The sequence below is a fragment of the Diabrotica virgifera genome, chromosome 4 (genome assembly GCF_917563875.1).
Source record: "Diabrotica virgifera virgifera chromosome 4, PGI_DIABVI_V3a".
NCBI lineage: Eukaryota > Metazoa > Arthropoda > Insecta > Coleoptera > Chrysomelidae > Diabrotica > Diabrotica virgifera.
The window spans coordinates 48,713,543-48,732,574 of NC_065446.1; the positions used below are offsets into that span (position 1 = coordinate 48,713,543).

At 35.7% G+C, this 19,032-nt stretch overlaps 2 protein-coding genes across 2 annotated transcripts in view; one reads left to right on the forward strand and one right to left on the reverse strand.

Moving 5' to 3' along the window:
- LOC114329020 (dual specificity protein phosphatase 23-like) overlaps positions 1-19,032 on the reverse strand; it is a 206,115-nt gene that overhangs the window by 149,605 nt on the left and 37,478 nt on the right. The gene's annotated exons all lie outside the window — the stretch shown is intronic.
- LOC114329019 (dual specificity protein phosphatase 23-like) overlaps positions 1-19,032 on the forward strand; it is a 91,179-nt gene that overhangs the window by 39,268 nt on the left and 32,879 nt on the right. The window lies entirely within an intron of this gene.

Here is a 19,032-nt window from a genome sequence, read left to right on the forward strand (position 1 = left end):
TTAAAGGGGGGCCCGAAAAAAGATCTATCCTTAAAAATACTCGAAATTGTCAGATTAAGATAAGGTAAGTTAAGTACATACATGCAAAAGAGTGTATATTTAAAAAATCTGACGATTTGAGCAAGCTGTAAGGAAATGGGTGAGTCAAAAAGTTCACAAAGGAAAAGCGAATATTTCGCGAAATAAAGGACAGATCGAAAAACTAAAAAATACGGGTTCAATATTTTTCAAAAATTTATCGAATTATACCAAACATGACCCCACGGAGAGAGGTGGGGGGTAAATTTAAAATTTTAAATACAAATCCCGCGATATTTCGGAAAATAAACATCAGATCTAAAAACTGCAAAATACACTTGTTTAAAATTTTTGAAAAATCTACCGAACGGTACCAAACACGACCCGCCAAGGAGTTGGGGTGGGGGGTTACTTTAAAATCTTAAATAGGAGCCTCAAATTTTTATTGCAGATTTGGATTCTTTAAGTAAAAATAAGCAACTTTTATTCGAAATATTTTGTTGAATTATGGATAGATGGCGCTATAATCGGAAAAAACGATTGTTGAAAATGGAAAATTAAATTAAAAAATGGCAAGTCCCTACTAAAATGGAAAATTTTACTTAACTTTTTTTGGCTTTTAGGACCTAATAATCACAACCCAATAGGTCCTCACAGCGCCCGAGTGACTGCATATTTAGCATACTTTGCTCCCCTACCATAATAATTTGGTACGTAAAAATGTGAATTCACAAATCACAAGCACATGGAAAACTAGTTCCATCACGATTGGTGTAATGCAGACACGGCTGGCGCTACGCTTTGTAGTAGATACTTCAGGTCAATAGTAGGTAATTCTGTTGTGTAGTATGTTCATCTCAACAAAAGCACCTACTTTTATGTAACAGAGAATGCTACAAAGTAGACACTATTTGGTGAAGCAATAGAATCTACTACGTTTTATGCATTCCCCCAATGAAAAGACCTTATCTAATATAACAATAATTATACTGAAATAAATGCCACTGTGTAGATTTTCAAGTGAGAACTATTTACGGGAAATTGATTATTATACAGTGATGAGCGCGATAATAACCGGCAAAATAACGCAAAAGATGAAAAACATATTAAGTTGTGAGATAAAAAGAAATGAAAATAGTGGAGATGGGAAATTTAGCGATAAAAACCTATAAATTACATTCTATTTATTGTTTCTCATATTTAGACGTATCAGAGGAGTATGTTAACTGAAACTGTCACTGTTACAGTAGCAGTTGCCAAACTCGTCCGATACGTCTAAAGGTGGGAAACAATAAATATAATATAAATTTATAGGTTTTTATCGCTAAATTTCCCAACTCCACTAGTTTCATTTCTGTTTATCTCACAACTTAATATGCTTTCCATCTTTTTCGTTATTCTGCCTGTGATTAGCGCGCTCATCACTGTATAAATATTAGAATATGATCTATTTTAATGTTCGCTCTGTAGAAAACTTACCACTAAAAATTGTCTCGTAAGAAGGAATGATAGAATAATGTTGGAGAGGACCAATAAAAAATCAAATAGTAAATAGTAGAAAATGAAGAAGAAGGGTTATTCAGTCAAAAATAGTAGAAACAATGAACTCGAACCTAACAAGAAGTCCTACTAGTATTTTAAAGAAATACAGTGATGCGCGCTAATAACCAGCAAAATAGCATAAAAGACGGAAATGTATTAAGTTTTGAGATAAAAAGAAATAAAACTAGTCGATCTGGGAAATTTAGCGATATTAACCTATTAATTTACATCATATTGATTTTTTCCCACCTTTAGACGTATCGGACGAGTTTGGAAAATACCAATGTCACGATGACAGTTCTAGTTGACATACTCCTCTGATACGTGTAAAGCTGGGAAACAACTAATATAATGTAAATAAAAAGGTTCATCATCAACCCGTACTGGACACACTGCTGGACATAGGTCTCCCTCAGCTCTTTCCATATTTCTCTGTTTTGTGCGGCTTGCATCCAGTTGCCGACAATACGTTTCAGATCGTCAGCCTATCTGGTTGGTGGTCGTCCTCTGCTCCGTAGTGCTTCTTCTCATGGTCTCCACTCGACAATACGTTTTGTCCATCGGTTGTCTGACAATCTCTCGACGTGTCCTGCCCAATTGCACTGCAATTCTTTCGACGGCGTCCGTTGTTTTTGTTCTACGACGTATTTCTTCGTTTGGGATTCGACCCCTCAAGGAGACATATAACATCTGGTGCTCCATAGCCCTTAGAGTTATGCAAATCTTGTTCACTACCTTTTTTGTGAGTGTTAATGTTTCCGCTTCATAAGTGAGTACAGGCAATACACACTGGTCAAAGATTTTCCTTTTCAGGCATATAGTTACTAAATAAAAAGGTTACTATCGCTAAATTTCCCAGCTTAATTAGTTTCCTTTCATTATATCTCACAACTTAATACGTTTTCCATCTTTTGTGCTATTTTGCCGGTTATTAGCGAGCTCATCACTGTATAGCTAGTATTACTAAATATAAAGCAATTGACACTGTAGGAAAGCGTACTAAAAATAGTCCGATACAAATTCCAATATAGTCCATATATAGAAGATAGTCCAAAACAAATTAGTGAAATATACTCTACAATTTTTATAAGAACACCTTATAAAAAAGAAAGAATACGATAAAGTTCATCGAAAGTTTTTTTGTTGAAAGAATAGGGAATTTACAGGTAAACATTTCATGGTCCTGAATATATATGCTAATGAAGTGGTATTGCTAGGGAATACTAAAAGGAATTTGGAGCAAGGACAGAAATAGTTGATATAAGCCTTCGAATACAAAGTTTTAAAATTTAATAAGGCAAAAGAAGTATGTAATATATTGTACAATAAATATATTATACACGGCTCACTAAAATAATTAGTTACGCCCCTGTACTACTGATTACTTAAAATTCAAGTAGTATTTATGTAACCTTTCTGGAAACTCCAGGTTATTGTTGAGACTCGCATTTGAACCCCTCGCCGGGGCAGATCGTCAAAAGCTTCCTAACGAGAATCATCTCTAATCTATCGACGCTCCCGCTATTCGTAAAAAGGCCGCATTTTACCGGCTTTTTTTGCTATCGTTTTATACCGCTCAGATAATTCAATCTGCTCAGTATTATCGACGATGATTTATTTAGCGTATTAGTGAGTGCCTTACAAATGAACCAAATGGATTATGGAATTCAATCAGAGCTCTGATGTGACACGTCATCAAGGAATAAAACTGTAAGTACTCTACATGTATGTGAACATAACTTATTAGTCGTGATACTGTATGCATTTTGAACCATATACCTCTCGTAGCAAATATTCTTTGTGCCATTTATGCAGATAATACTTTAAATTACATATGAAAAATCGTTATCTACTCTTAACCAGCTTACCTATGGGAATATACTCTATAACCGTACAATAAGTATAGGTTACTATTGTTAAGGATACTTTACGTATTGCCTAAACATTTCTGGTCCTTCGAGCCGGATCATATTAATTATTTATTAATTAAATCCTCAAGGTCCTTCGTATTTGCATATTTTGATAATCTCTATTCTGAGAATAACGGTTTTTCATTTATAGTGTCTTTCTGTTGCATTTGGAAATTTCCAAGCCACGCCGCCCCGGCACAAAAATAAAATATTCCTCTCTTTCTGCACTCAAATTCTCAGTATTTAACCCAGCACGTCTCTACAATAGCTGGTAGGTTGTTAAGCCCGGTCTACACGTGCAATTTCAGAAACTACTTGCTTTGTTCAAATAAAGGAGTCGTTTTGTTTGTATGAAAAAATATTTGCATATATTACATTATTTTATTTTCGTAAATATATTTTTCTGTTTATAGTATACAAAAAGTGTACTCATTTCTTGGCTGATAGTACGGGTGTTATAATTTTAACATTGTTTGTTCAACCTTTTGATTTAAATTAAATTTATAATTTTGAATCCGATTAAGCCTGGTTCACAGGTTACAAAAATTATTAAAAATAATTTTGTTTTCTTGCATAAATTGTAAGTTTTTGCTACATTTAGCTTCGCTTAAGCTCATTTTACACTTCTAGAAAACTATAGAAAATAAATAATTGTTTTTTCCTTCAATTTAATTAATTTAAATACTTGTTAAGGGTGTCTCACACTTGCTGAAAAATACCCATTTTGGAAAATTGCATATATTTTGAAATTTTATAGTTTTGCATTTCATATACTAATCTGCGCTCATACAGGGTGATACTATTAAGCCAATCTCACACTATTAAACGTGTAATATATAATATATTGTACATATTCTCTCATTTTCGCATCGATTTATAGGTTTAGACATTTGCAAATAATCTATCTAATCTCACATTCTCGCAACATGGCTGACCGATCAAAATATAACCGACAGAGGCTCACCGCAAAACTTGATATAACCAAGTTGGCTGATTCGGTTCCCACAACTCTTAATTCTCTAAACAAATATAAAATTCGTGAAATAATTTCACAACTCAAACATTCTTACGGACTTTTCCGCGATGCTCAAAATGTGCTGGAGACGATCCCCGAGGAACCTACCCCCTCTACTGATTCCTCTGTGGTTTTTGATAAATATTTGGATACAATTTCTCTATTGGAAGAAAGGTTAGAGGTCATTGAAAGTTCTAATGTGACTGCTACCCCCTCCCTCCAATTTGACCCTAATTCTTCTCTAACCTCACAGTCTATGGCTAGGCAACGAACAGTAAACCTCCCTCGTATTCAGTTAAAACCATTTAGTGGCTTAGTTACTGAATACAATTCATTCATTGAGACCTTTGATACAATAATAGGATCTGATACTACATTAAGTGATCTGGAAAAACTCATTTACCTCAAAAGTTTTCTAACTTCCGAGCCTTTGACGCTTCTCGAGCATATCCCACTCACAGGTGACAATTACAAAATAGCCCGGGATAACCTGACACAAAGGTACGCCAACTCTAAATCGCTTATCAAAACTCTCATCTCTCAAATTCTTGATGCGCCTCCTATTTCTGGAAACGCAAATCACTCACAATTAAGAAATTTTCATACGGTCATGTCAAATAATTTCAAGGCCCTATTGAACTTGAATAGGCCCCCTTCAGATCTCTTGCATTTACTTCTCATACATATCGCTACTCAGAAACTCGACGCACCTACCATTAGGGCTCTTGAGTTCCAATCCGGTGGTAGCCAAGCTACCCCTGATTTTGTCCATTTTCTAGGGGAAATCGAGACACGCGTTGTTCATCTTGAGAATATTCAATCTCAATCAAAACCAAAATCGACTACTACTTCCAGACACTCTTTACACCTAGCCTCAGACACTTCTACCAGTAACCTTTCGCCTCGCTTAGGTCCTAAGAAATGTTCCTATTGCAACGACTCTCACTCGATCTACTCTTGTCCTCAGTTCAAGCAGTTGAATTCTAAAGAACGTTTTAGTTTTGTCAAACAAAATAAATTTTGTATTAATTGTCTTGGGTCTCACATGCTCGATCAGTGTAAATCCAAATTCTCTTGCATAGTTTGTAAATCTCGTCATCACACGTTGCTCCATTTCGACAAAACGGGTCATAGTAACCCTTCCGCGGCTGTTGGCCAACACAACTCAAATAATCATAATAAAACCGCTATCTCAAATAACTCCCATACACAGGGTAATTCACAACAGGGGCCCTCACATGTTAGAGCTCCTGAAACGGAAGTTAATCTTCAAAATTCGACTCCACATTCAATGGCTCTATCTGCAGCCTCGCTTGATAATCATTTGGTGTTATTAAGCACACTCCAGGTCTATCTTGTCGCTCCTAGCGGCAAGAGGGTCTTCGCAAAGGCACTTTTAGACTCGGCCTCACAGGTTTCATTTATTAGTGCTGACCTCGTAAAGGAACTGTCACTCACCACTAGAGATGGAAAATTACGGATCAATGGAATTAACTCCACCTCATCCTCGTCTCAATCTATTGTAGATACAACAATTTTCGCTGTCGCTAACGACGTTCCTTTTGACATCTCGTGCTCTGTACTCCCAAAGATAACAAATCCGCTTCCTCAAATTTCTATTTCGGCGAGCAAACTAAACATACCCTCAGAGATACCATTAGGTGATCCGATGTTCCATGTAACATCCCCAATTGGTATCCTGCTCGGTGCAGACCTGTATAACGATATCATTCAACCTGAAATAATTCGTTTGGGAAAAGGTCTTCCCGTTCTTCAACGCACTCTACTCGGGTACACGATATCAGGGTCAGTTCCAGACTTTGCTCTTAAGTCGAAAAATACTAAAAAGGCTTTGGAATTTTATTCAAACTCTCTCGTTACTTGTTGTTCTCATAACACTCCTTCCGCCGTAAATGAGCCGGTAGTGTCCAACGAGGAACTATCCGATCATTTACAAAAATTCTGGGAGCTGGAAGAAGCCGCTCCTCAGAACACCGATCTCATTAATGATCACCCCGCTGAAATTAATTTTGTAAAACATGTTAATGTTCTCCCCAATGGACGATATGAGTCCACACTCAATCTCAAACTCCCTATCGAAGATATAGACATGGGAAATTCGTTTCTCTCGGCAAAAAGACGTTTTCTCAGTCTCGAGAAACGTTTTCAACTCAACCCTGATTTATTGGAAAAATATCAGGACATTATATCGGAATATCTCAATAACGGACAAATAATTCAAGTGCCGTTAAAAATGCTAAATGACTCAGGTAAACCTAATTACTTTCTCCCTCACTTTCCCGTTTTCAAATCCAACTCTACTACTTCCACTCGTATAGTTTTCGATCCAAACAATAAATCGTCTACGGGAATCTCCCTCAGTGACGTCATAGACAAAGGTTATGTCGTCCAACATGAACTTTTTGACATTCTCGCTAAGTTTCGTCAGTTTAAATTCGCACTAGTAGGCGACATCAAGGCTATGTTCCTACAAATCGCCATTTGTCCCACTGAAACATTTCTGTTAAATTTTCTCTTTAGGGACAATATTCAGCAGCCTTTACGGTGCTATCAATTTCAAAGATTACCCTTCGGGCTCCCAAGTAGCCCATTTATCGCTCAAAGAGTTATCAAGCACATCGCTGACAACAACAAACATACCCACGAACTTGCTACTAGTGTTCTGCAAGAATCTATCCATATGGATGACCTGATCAGCGGTGCTGACAGTCTTCATGAATTAAGTTGTCTTTTCGAACAATTAACTTCTTTGCTAGAAACCCATGGTTTCCTCCTCCACAAGTGGAACTGCAGTTCTTCAGAATTTCTGTCTCAACACAATTTAAATCCCGTCTCTGAAGTCAGTCTTAACTTCACGGGATCTGATAAAGTCTTAGGCATATTCTGGGATTCAGAACGCGACCACTTTTCGTTTAAAACTCCTATCTTCAAATTGGCTAATGTTGTTACTAAACGTACTATTCTCTCCTACATTGCTACTTTGTATGACCCGCTAGGATGGTTATCCCCTGTCCTTGTGAACGCTAAGCTCTTGATACAGGAAATATGGTCCCAGAAATTGGACTGGGATCAACCCATTGACTCACCCATCATTATGAAAAATTGGCAAAACCTCTTATCGACATTCAAAACTATAGAAGAGGTCAAGGTACCTCGATGCTTACTTTTACAAAAGAAAGTTGTTGATGTTCAATTAATTATTTTCACCGACGCATCGGAAAAAATATACAGCACTTGTGTGTATCTCAAAGCGACATACTCAGACTTTTCTGTATCGTCGCGGCTTATCGCTTCTAAAAACAAAATTTCTCCGCTAAAAAATAAACTCACCATCCCCAAATTGGAACTTTGTGGAATAGTGTTGGGAGTCACTCTGGCTCATAGACTTTTTCACATCTTCAAGAAAAATTTGAGTATATCTTCATCTCATCTCTTTGCTGACTCTACAATTGCCTTGTCTTGGATACTTTCTAAAAAACACATTTGGAACATTTTTGTACAAAACAGAATTCAAAAGGTCAATTCCTTGTTGGAAACTTTTCCTTGTGATTTCCATTTCGTCAGAAGTCACGAAAACATCGCTGACCCCGCTTCCAGAGGGATAAATGTCTTTGATAATCCCCAGACCACCGAAGACTGGTTATGCGGACCTAGCTTTATTAGAGACAATCCCATCGATTTTTCTCTTCATCAAATTCCTCATTTTCAGGATGATCTTCCTGAATTAAGGAAGTTAGTTGTCTCAAACATAGCAACAAATCACGAACTCAACGACACCTTTGAAAATCTATTCGCTAAATCTTCTTCTTTTCGTAAAATTCAAAGAATTGTCGCTTATCTTTTTAGATTCATCAGTAATATTAAAAAGAAAATAAATAACTCTCCACGAGATACGGATATATTGACGCCACCCGAAATGGAGATCGCTGATCACGCGATCATCAGGTATATCCAAAGTATCTACTTTAAAAAAGAGATTCTTGAATTGAAAAATGCTAAACTCGTGACCAATAAAGCCATTCGTAAACTCAACCCCTTCCTACAACATAATGATGGGCTGATTCGTGTGGGAGGACGTCTCCGACACGCCCCCATATCGTATAATCAAAAACACCCCATTCTACTTCCTTCTAAATGTCGAGTTGTAGAACTAATCTTGACTCAAGCTCATCATAAGTTATTACATTCAGGCGCGCAAACAGTACTTTCGTATGTCAAAATGAAGTACTGGCCAATTGACGGATTAAGACAGATTAAACGCTTAATTCGTAAGTGTGTAAACTGTTTCCGATTCATGACACCCAATTCTGTTCAACAGATGGCAGATATGCATCCCGATCGTGTACTCCCCACTAGACCCTTCCAAGTCGTCTCAGTGGACTATGGGGGGTTCTTCTTAATTAAGTCCTCACATTTGAGGAAGGCACCGCTTTACAAAGCATACGTAGCCTATTTCATTTGCATGAGCACTAAATGTGTTCATATCGAACTCGTCACAGGATTAAGCGCAGAAGCCTATATTCTTACTCTGAAAAGGTTTATTGCCAGAAGATCCACGCCCAGTATTATTTGGAGCGACAATGCCACAAATTTCCATGGGGCAAAAAATGAAATGCGCGAATTCTATGATTTTTTCTTAAATCAAAATAATTCGGAACAGATTAAGGAATTCTGTACTCAAAACTCCATAACTTTCAAGATGGGTGTTCCCCGCAACCCCCATCAATTCGGCCTCCATGAGGTAGGAATAAAGAGTGTGAAGTATCACCTCTATCGAATTATAGGAAATTCCCACTTCACCTTTGAAGTGTTTAACACAGTATTATGCCAAATCGAGGCTATTCTAAATTCGAGACCCATCACTAGGATGTCGTCTGACGCCAATGACTTCGCTTTCCTATCTCCAGCTCACTTCTTAGTTCAAAGAAGTTTAACCGCGCCCCCTGAACCAAGTGTTTCAGAGATACCTGAAAATAGGTTGAATCTTTTTCAGCGTATTAGTAAAATTCAACAGCAATTTTGGAAATTGTGGAAAAAAGACTATCTTTGCCTCCTGCAGCAAAGAAATAAATGGACCGACCCTACTGACCCTGTCAAGATCGGGGATTTGGTTCTGTTGAAGGAGGATGGTACTCCTCCACTCTTATGGCCAACTGCCAGGGTAATAGATGTATTGCCTGGTAAGGATGGTCTAGTTCGTACTGTCAAGATTCACACTACTCACGGTGATTTTCTTCGTGGTATTACGAAAATCGCTGTGATTCCCCTGGAAGATTAAAATCTATCCCTAGGGGGAAAACTTATCGTTTTCCTCCATTTTATCGTTGTTACCCCTTGTGTATATAAACTCTAATTTCTTCAAACATTTCTTATCGTTGTGCACATCTTTGCCAATCCCCTCTCTTCGAGGTGATATAGGCCATCTCTCTCGCCTGTCGCCCCCGGCAATATGTACAATAAATATATTATACACGGCTCACTAAAATAATTAGTTACGCCCCTGTACTACTGATTACTTAAAATTCAAGTAGTATTTATGTAACCTTTCTGGAAACTCCAGGTTATTGTTGAGACTCGCATTTGAACCCCTCGCCGGGGCAGATCGTCAAAAGCTTCCTAACGAGAATCATCTCTAATCTATCGACGCTCCCGCTATTCGTAAAAAGGCCGCATTTTACCGGCTTTTTTTGCTATCGTTTTATACCGCTCAGATAATTCAATCTGCTCAGTATTATCGACGATGATTTATTTAGCGTATTAGTGAGTGCCTTACAAATGAACCAAATGGATTATGGAATTCAATCAGAGCTCTGATGTGACACGTCATCAAGGAATAAAACTGTAAGTACTCTACATGTATGTGAACATAACTTATTAGTCGTGATACTGTATGCATTTTGAACCATATACCTCTCGTAGCAAATATTCTTTGTGCCATTTATGCAGATAATACTTTAAATTACATATGAAAAATCGTTATCTACTCTTAACCAGCTTACCTATGGGAATATACTCTATAACCGTACAATAAGTATAGGTTACTATTGTTAAGGATACTTTACGTATTGCCTAAACATATATATTTTTAAGATGAAATTATTCTTACAAACATAATAATAATTATCACATCACACTCAACACATGATAATAATTTTAGATGGTGAAATGATTTGGAAAATAATAGTCTTAAGTATATAGGATATTAATTTATAATTATAAATATGATTGTAAATAGATTCGAATGTAACCGCAACCAAAGTTCTATAAAACTGCTATAAAACCAGCTACATACAACGAATGGAATTGAATGCTGAGCAGATAAAAGTTTTCACCTTTGAGAAAATTAAGTCTGTAAGCCTATTGTCGACAATTTCTATCCAAATATTGAAATAATGTTGATGTTGTTCTAATAAGATTACCATAACCGATCATTATTAATATTTCAATAGGATTCGATACGAGTACCTGAGCGAGTAAACATCGTTTTTGCTGTTCTCGTAAATGACCGTGTTTATAAATAGTTTTTAAACTTGTTTTACGTTTTAAACTTGTTTCGGACAATAACAAAGTGCAGTGTATAACAGTGTAGTGTGTATATACGTGTACTTTCGCAACTTATACCACATAGTGCATAATAAGTTGCATAATAAGGTGCCACCTCCTGACTCTCAATAATTATGTCAAACCAAACTCAAAAAGCTGTATTTGACTACGAGGACAGGTCAAAACCTACAATGTCAACAAACCAAACTGTAAACCACACCAACTCAACCACCAACAATAACTTATCGTGTACTGCTGCAGTAAAAACCGTCCCTAGGCCAGCGTTCCCGATAAAAAGTCAGGCCGTAGTTCTTTATGCCGAGAACAGTTTAAAACTATATGACTACGTACACGCAATTGACAATATCATTGAAGTCAAGAATATTTGCTTCGCATCGAGAATATCTAATAATAGGGTATGTATTTACTTAGCTAATTCCGAACTAGTTGAAAAATTGATAAATTTTCACCCATTAATTCAAATCAACACATTTTCTCTCAACATTTGAAGGCTTATATCTCCAACCAAAAGAATTTTAATTTCAAATATTTCACCTTTTTTTCCTCATGAAGTTGCTGAAAATGCTATAAAAAGTCTTGGTTTACACCTAGCGTCCCCCATATCGTTTCTCAAAGTAGGTATCCCTACAGATGAATACAGCCACGTGTTAAGTTTCACGCGCCAAGTTATCATAAATTCCCCTTCTGATAACTACGAACTGTAGACATCATTAACTATTCCATAATAATGGCAACGAACATAGAATATTCCTTTCTACAGATAGAATGGAACGTTTTATCTGCAAGCAAACATGCCATGTTGCAAATAACTGCAACAATACCCCATCTTCCAGTATTCCTAGACAGTCAGAGACCCAAGCCCCAACTTCTAACATTGTACCTAGCACTGACAAAATTGAAAGCGACCAGTCATCTTAAATTTAAGCATCAGTCCAAAAAAGACCTCCTTCATCTTCCATCATTCCTACACTGACAGAGAGCCAAGCCCCACCCTCTAACATTGAACCTAGCACGAGCATAAATGAAAGCGGCCAGCCATCTCAAATTCCAGCAACAGGCCAAAAAAGACCTCCTTCGGACTCACTTAATGGCGAATCTAGCCTTTTTACATATCCGTTAGCTGAAACCTCCGAAATGAAACCTCCTTATATACCCAATGAATAAAAAAGTAATAAGAAATCCAAGAACAGGAGGCGAAAAATGGATGATACTATTATCTCGGATATTACTAGACTTGACATTACTGAATACTACAACAAAAATCCACAAAATATCCTCTCTCTAAATATCATCTTTTTGCGTTTTTAGAAAATAGTAGAGGTAGCAATGACCCCTACCATGAATCCCTAGAGTTTACAAACGACATCAACACACTTATTACCAATTTACATTCTATGTATAAACATCTTTCTGAAAGAACAATAAAAAACAGACTTACACGACTAATAAAAGAAATCAAACAACAATGCAATGATAAATCTGCAGAAAATAACGATACATCAACAATACCGTCTCTTTTACAAACAGACCCTAGTGACGACGAGTCATTCTTCTATACTTCCCTTACCTCCCAACAGTTACAAAAATAAATAATATCTTTCACTTTACTTTATCCTTCACTTAAATCCAGTGGAACTGCGATGGATTTTATCTACGCTTAGAACACCTTCAAGCATCTCACCTCTGAATTCTACCCTGAGATTTTCTGTCTCCAAGAAACAAACTTCATCCATTCTCATACACCTTTTCTAAAAAACTACATTGGCTACAATTTTATCAGAACTTCGCACCTACGAGCAAGTGGTGGGACATCAATCTTCGTTTCCTCTGATGTCTGGCAATAGAAATTCCATCTAGACACCGATCTCGAAGCTACAGCGATAACCGCTTGGTGTCCACATAAAATCGTAATATGCAACTTATACATCCCTCCAAATTACAAACTATTTCCAACTGAAATCACAAATTTAATTAATCAGCTTCCAACTCCATTTATTCTAGTTGGTGACTTTTATTCCCATAGTCCTATGTGGGGGTCCAAATATACATCTGCGCGTAGTAAGCGAATTGAAAAGGTGATAAATGATTTGAATATAAATGTTCCAAATACAGGTAGCAGCACATCATCTATTGATCTAAGTATTTGTGACCCTGCTTCTGCTCCTCTCCTCTCCTGGTACACATTGGACGACCTATACAATAGTAACCACTACCCAATCATCATCTCAAATAATACTTCTCAACCCATTCAAACTAAGATTAAATGGAAAATTTCAAAAGCGAACTGGAATCTTTTTAGCGAAACTGTTAGGGAAAAACCAATCAGATCTTGTTTCAATATGATGTAAACAAAAACGTAGATGTTTTTACTAATCGTTTAACTCTCTTCAGCTGAACAATGCATTGGCACATACAATACAAATTTCACATGAAAAAAAATGTTTCATGGTGGCATAATGCATGCAAATCTGCGGTAAGAGAATGTAAAAAAGCTTTAAATAAATACCGACGAACACGCAATGAAACAGATCTCATACATTTCAAAAGAATGAGAGCCATATTGAAACGTACCCTCAAGGAAAGCAAGAAGGATTCGTGGAAAAAATACGTTAGCTCTATTAATTCTAACACAAATCCCTCTCGAGTGTGGAATAACATCAGAAAATGAAAGGACACAACATATCATATAAAATTCCTGCACTCATCCAAGAAAATAAAGTTATTACTGATGACCAGAAAAATTCAGAAGTAATTGCTGAATATTTTAACAACAAAACGAAGGATAAAAATATATCCTTAGAACAACAAACATCCACAAAAACTTACGCAACAAATTACAGTTATATAGAGTGTATAAATCATCCATTTTCTTTGTCAGAACTCGAATTTGCCATTTCCACTTTAAACAATTCGGCAGCAGGACCCGATATGATCCCCTCAATTTTCATTAAAAGTCTACACCCAAGTACACAATCGAAACTACTTGAACTATATAACATTATATTGACAAGACAAGAATTTCCTTTTCTTTGGCAACAATCGCTTGTTATTCCAATCAAGAAATTTGATTCACTGTATAACACACTAAACTCTTTCAGACCAAACAGTAAACTCTTAGAAAAATATGCTTAATTTTCGACTTGTCTGGTATCTTGAAAAGCAATGTTTTTTTGAAAAAGCCCAATCAGAATTTAGGAAAAATCGCTGTACATTAGACAACCTCATTATCTTACAAAATGAAATTGCACATGCCTTCGCCAGCAACAGAGATCTAATTGCTGTATCTCTCGTCAGAGAGAGCGCATTTGACACAGTTCAGAAATCGGTAGTTCTAGAAACACAAAAAATGAAATTATATGGTAATGTATATTACTTTCTCGAGAACTTTTTGTCTAATAGAACCTTCAGAGTCTCTGCCAACGGAAAATTCTCGGCAATACATATTACTGAAAATGGTATACCACAAGGATCGGTTCTAAGTACTACTCTATTCTTTACGAGTATAAATAATATTGGCACACTGATTCGACCCCCAGTCAAATAAATATACAATACATATACGCAGACGATCTAGTAATTTTCTCTCAAGGCAAAACCACATCATCCGCTTGCGCCTCAATTCAAACTGCTTTAAACGACATACACAGCTGATCAAGAGGAACAGGATTTAAATTTTCACCAAAAAAATCTAAAATACTTAATTTTAGTAAAAAACATAATCCCAACTTAATTAATTTAACCTTAAATGGAACACCACTACAAGTAGTACATCAATAAAAAATTTTAGGTGTAATCTTTGATCAAAAGTTATCTTGGAGATATGATATTCAAGAATTAAAAGGTACCTGTCTTAAAAGAATAAATATCTTAAAATCATTAGCGCATCATCAATGGAGAACGGTCCCAATTCACAACTAAATTGCCTCAATATCATCCAAAACACCACTCTTCGAATATGTCTTGGTGCGTTTAGATCTAGTCCCATTGAGAGTATTCAAGTCGAAGCTAACGAACCAGCTACCCATATTCGCCGTCAGCGACTTCTTTTGTCATACTTTGTCAAAGCATCAGCTAATCCAAATAATCCAGTCAACGGGTTAATCAACTTTACCAAACCAATAACAGTAAACAATCCCAGAACATTAAAACCAGCTTCTCAAATTCTTAAAGAACTAGTACGTAATATAGACTTACGAACTACTACTCCAATCTTATACTCTAGCACTCCACAATGGACAATAACTTTGCCCATTATAAACACCAGTCTATCAACATATTATAACAAAAAAGAAACTTCTAGTTCCGTCCTACAGTCATCCTTCCTCGAACTCATCCACACCAAACAGTATGATTCAATCATCTACACAGATGCTTCTAAAGTCGAAGATGAAGTTGGTTCGTCTGTGACTACCACCAACGAAGTTATAGAGTTGCTTACCGTCTTTTATATTACTGTCGCATCTTCACAGCCGAACTATATGCTACCATGAAAGCACTTAGTTGTCCAACCAACAGAAGCAAACACGTTGCAATGACTCGCAACTGACTCGCTATCCTCCATACTATCCATCAAGAATTTTTACTCCCAAAACCCACTAATTCAAAATATCCACAATACATGCCACCTATTATTAGATAAGAACGTATCGGTTAGCATTATTTGGACTCCATCGCACGTGGGTAGTACAGGAAACGAAAACGCCGATCAAGCGGCCAAAGAAGCATGCCGTTCTGAGATTCCAATGGAGAGTATACAACTTGGTGTAGATTTACAACAAACTCAGAACTCCATAATACTCAACCCAGAATACCTACCTTAAAAATACCAGCACTTTGTAGAAGGGACAAAGTTGTCATAAGAAGACTAAGAATTGGACATTGCCGTCTTACACATGGTTACCCGATGAGTCAGGGAAATCCTCCTTTGTGTCCTCCCTCAATATTCAACACTCGAAGACAACATAAACTCGAAGAAGACCAAACCGCCACTATTAGTGATAATAGTAACTTTAATAATGTGATGTTTCTCAAAGACTCTCGGTTATATTACGCCATATAAATATTGTTTTTTATCATTTGGCTGATATTGTAACTTCTTACATACTGTAAATCTTACTTTTGTAACCGTTTCAATGGCCTGCGTTGCTGAGACACGTTTTTTTTCCATTATGGCCTTTGGGAACTGCGCCCATTTAGCCAGCAACACTTCTTGAAATCGACGCCTCACCATACGCCAAGACCATTACGAATCCATCTCCGAATCCATTACAAAAACAATCCAGGGTAGGTAAGGGAAAAAAAAACTTTTCGCACCCAGATCGTTAAGGATGACTAACCACATACTAAGTAGGGATACGGGGTATTATTAATTTACACGACTAATTTTATAATCTAAAGTTTCAATTTACACGACTTAACATAATTTAGAAGAATCCTAAGGATTGACGGTTTGTTCAAAGCTAGTAAATTCATCAGATTATATGGGGGATAAACGTTTTCTTGCAATAGCTGCATATTCAACAAATTTCTTTTTGTCACATATTTGTCACATACAAAAAATATATGATCCAAGTCACTTATTGTATTGCAATTTTCGCACAAATCCGACTGTATTTTATTGATTTTATATAGATTGGCGGGATAACAGGCATGGCCAAATTTTAGTCGAGAGATAGTAACAATATCGTGTCTTGAAAAATCTAAATTTTTATGCCAATAATCTGTCGGAATTTTCGGATGTAAGAGTACACCTTGTCGGACAATTTATACAGTATTGATTCCATTGAAGTTGTTCTGAAGCTATTTTCTTGTGGCATTTTTACAATTTTAACTATTTATAATGGGAAATAAGCCACAATATTATTAAACAAAAATTATTATCACATGCTATGATTTTTTTGTGACGGATATTCTTGAGTTGGGGTTGATTTCATGTAATCGAATGAACTATCTTTCAGTAAAGTCGTCCCAGGAACGCAACTCATAAATATTGACAATATCATTTTAAAGTCTTCTACCTTAAAATGTATAATATGTTTCTGAATTGCCGATATAAATGAATCAAATTAAATAAATTATTAAAAGAATTTTTTTACTAAGCAACAACATTTTTGTTTATGTTAGTAGTATTTTGTATTTTGACAACGGCACCCGATTTGGGCGTAGAAACGTTAATAAAAATCATTTTTTAATAATATTGTGGCTTATTTCCCATTATAAATAGTTAAGATTCCATTGAAGTTTCCAGTTATCATGTAATCTGGTTTTACTTATGGTTATACATTCTTGAAGTCCAATATCATTCAATGTTTACTCGCCACTCAAAATGCTGTCTTTTGCCAACTGATCTACTTTTTGATTATTTTCAATTTAATAAAAATAGTTATTTATGAAACAGTTCGTGCGTTCACGCACAGTTTCATACAATATTTTATCTAAGATAAACAAATACTGTAACGCTTCGTCACTGGAATTCATTTATATTCTACAATTTTTAGAACTTTGACATTTAAAAATTCTAATTTCTTTCAAACCACAAAACTGTCAAAATTGTTGTTGTAATTTATTGCTTATTATGTCATCACCATGGCAACGCGAAAGTTAAGGATATTTGATTATATGAAAGTGTGTCAAAAACAGTGCGAAATAGCTATTTGTATAACAAGGGAGGAAAGTGCTACTTTTCCTCCCGAGAATGAAGTTTACTGCCCGACGCGTAGCGGAGGGCAGTAATCATTCAAGGGAGGAAAAGGCACTCTAGTCCCATATTATATAGGGTAAGGCAGATAACTGGCCTATTAGAAATATCTCGAGAACTAAAGGCAACAGACTCATGAAAATTGGAATAAAGAGGTTTTGAAGAATGATCTATTAAATGAAAATATTTTCATCTCTTTGCAACTTCCGGTTATACCGGAAGTTGCTGATAACTTCGTTTTTTTTAATGAGACACCCTGTATATTTTTACATTTTTGGATTCTCCTCAATATCTTCTTTCTTAAAATATGAGATTTTGTAATATTATACAGGGTATTTTAAAAGATATTTACGTTTTTTTATTAATTTCGTAGCAATATTCACACCCTGTAGAATTGTAATAGTTTAAAATTAAAAACTCTGCTTACGTTCAAGTGATTTTTAATATAGTCTATTACTGTTAAGAATCATTAGTATAGCTAATTTTGAAATTTTAGTATACAGGGTTGGTCGAAACTCGGAATGAATATTTTCTGAGTTTTCTTAAACAGAACACCCTGTATTTTAGTATTGTAGTGAAATGGTATTTCATAGTACTTTTTTATTTTATAAGTATTCCCTATACCTAACTGCTTTAATTTGTGAGTTATTGGTGATTCAAGCTAAACAGTAATTGCAACAAAAAATACGTAAAATTTTATTAGGTTGGCCGTGAAAATATTCAATTACAAATAATTTTTCAGAAATAAATACATATTAATCCAGACTAATCCTTAAAATTACCAATAATGGTTTACCTATCAAAATACCTATGTAGTTAAATTTGTTGGTGCGATTAACAATTAAGTACAAGTTAAAGCAGTTAGGTATAGAGAATGCTTAAGAAATAAAAAAGTACCATAAAATATCATTTCATTACAATACTGAAATACAGGGTGTTCCATTTAAGAAAACTCAGAAAATACTAATTCCGAGTTTCGACCAACCCTGTATACTAAAATTTAAAATTTAGCTATGCTAATGATTCTTAACAATAGTAGACTATATTAAAAATCATTTGAACGTAAGTAAAGTTTTAGTTGTCAAACTACTACAATTCTACAGGGTGTGAATATTACTACGAAATTAATAAAAAAACGTAATTATCTTTTAAAATACCCTGTATAACATTACAAAACCGCATATTTTAAGAAAGAAGACATCGAAGAGAATCCAAAAATGTAAAAATATACAGGGTGTCCCATTTAAAAAAACGAAGTTATAAGC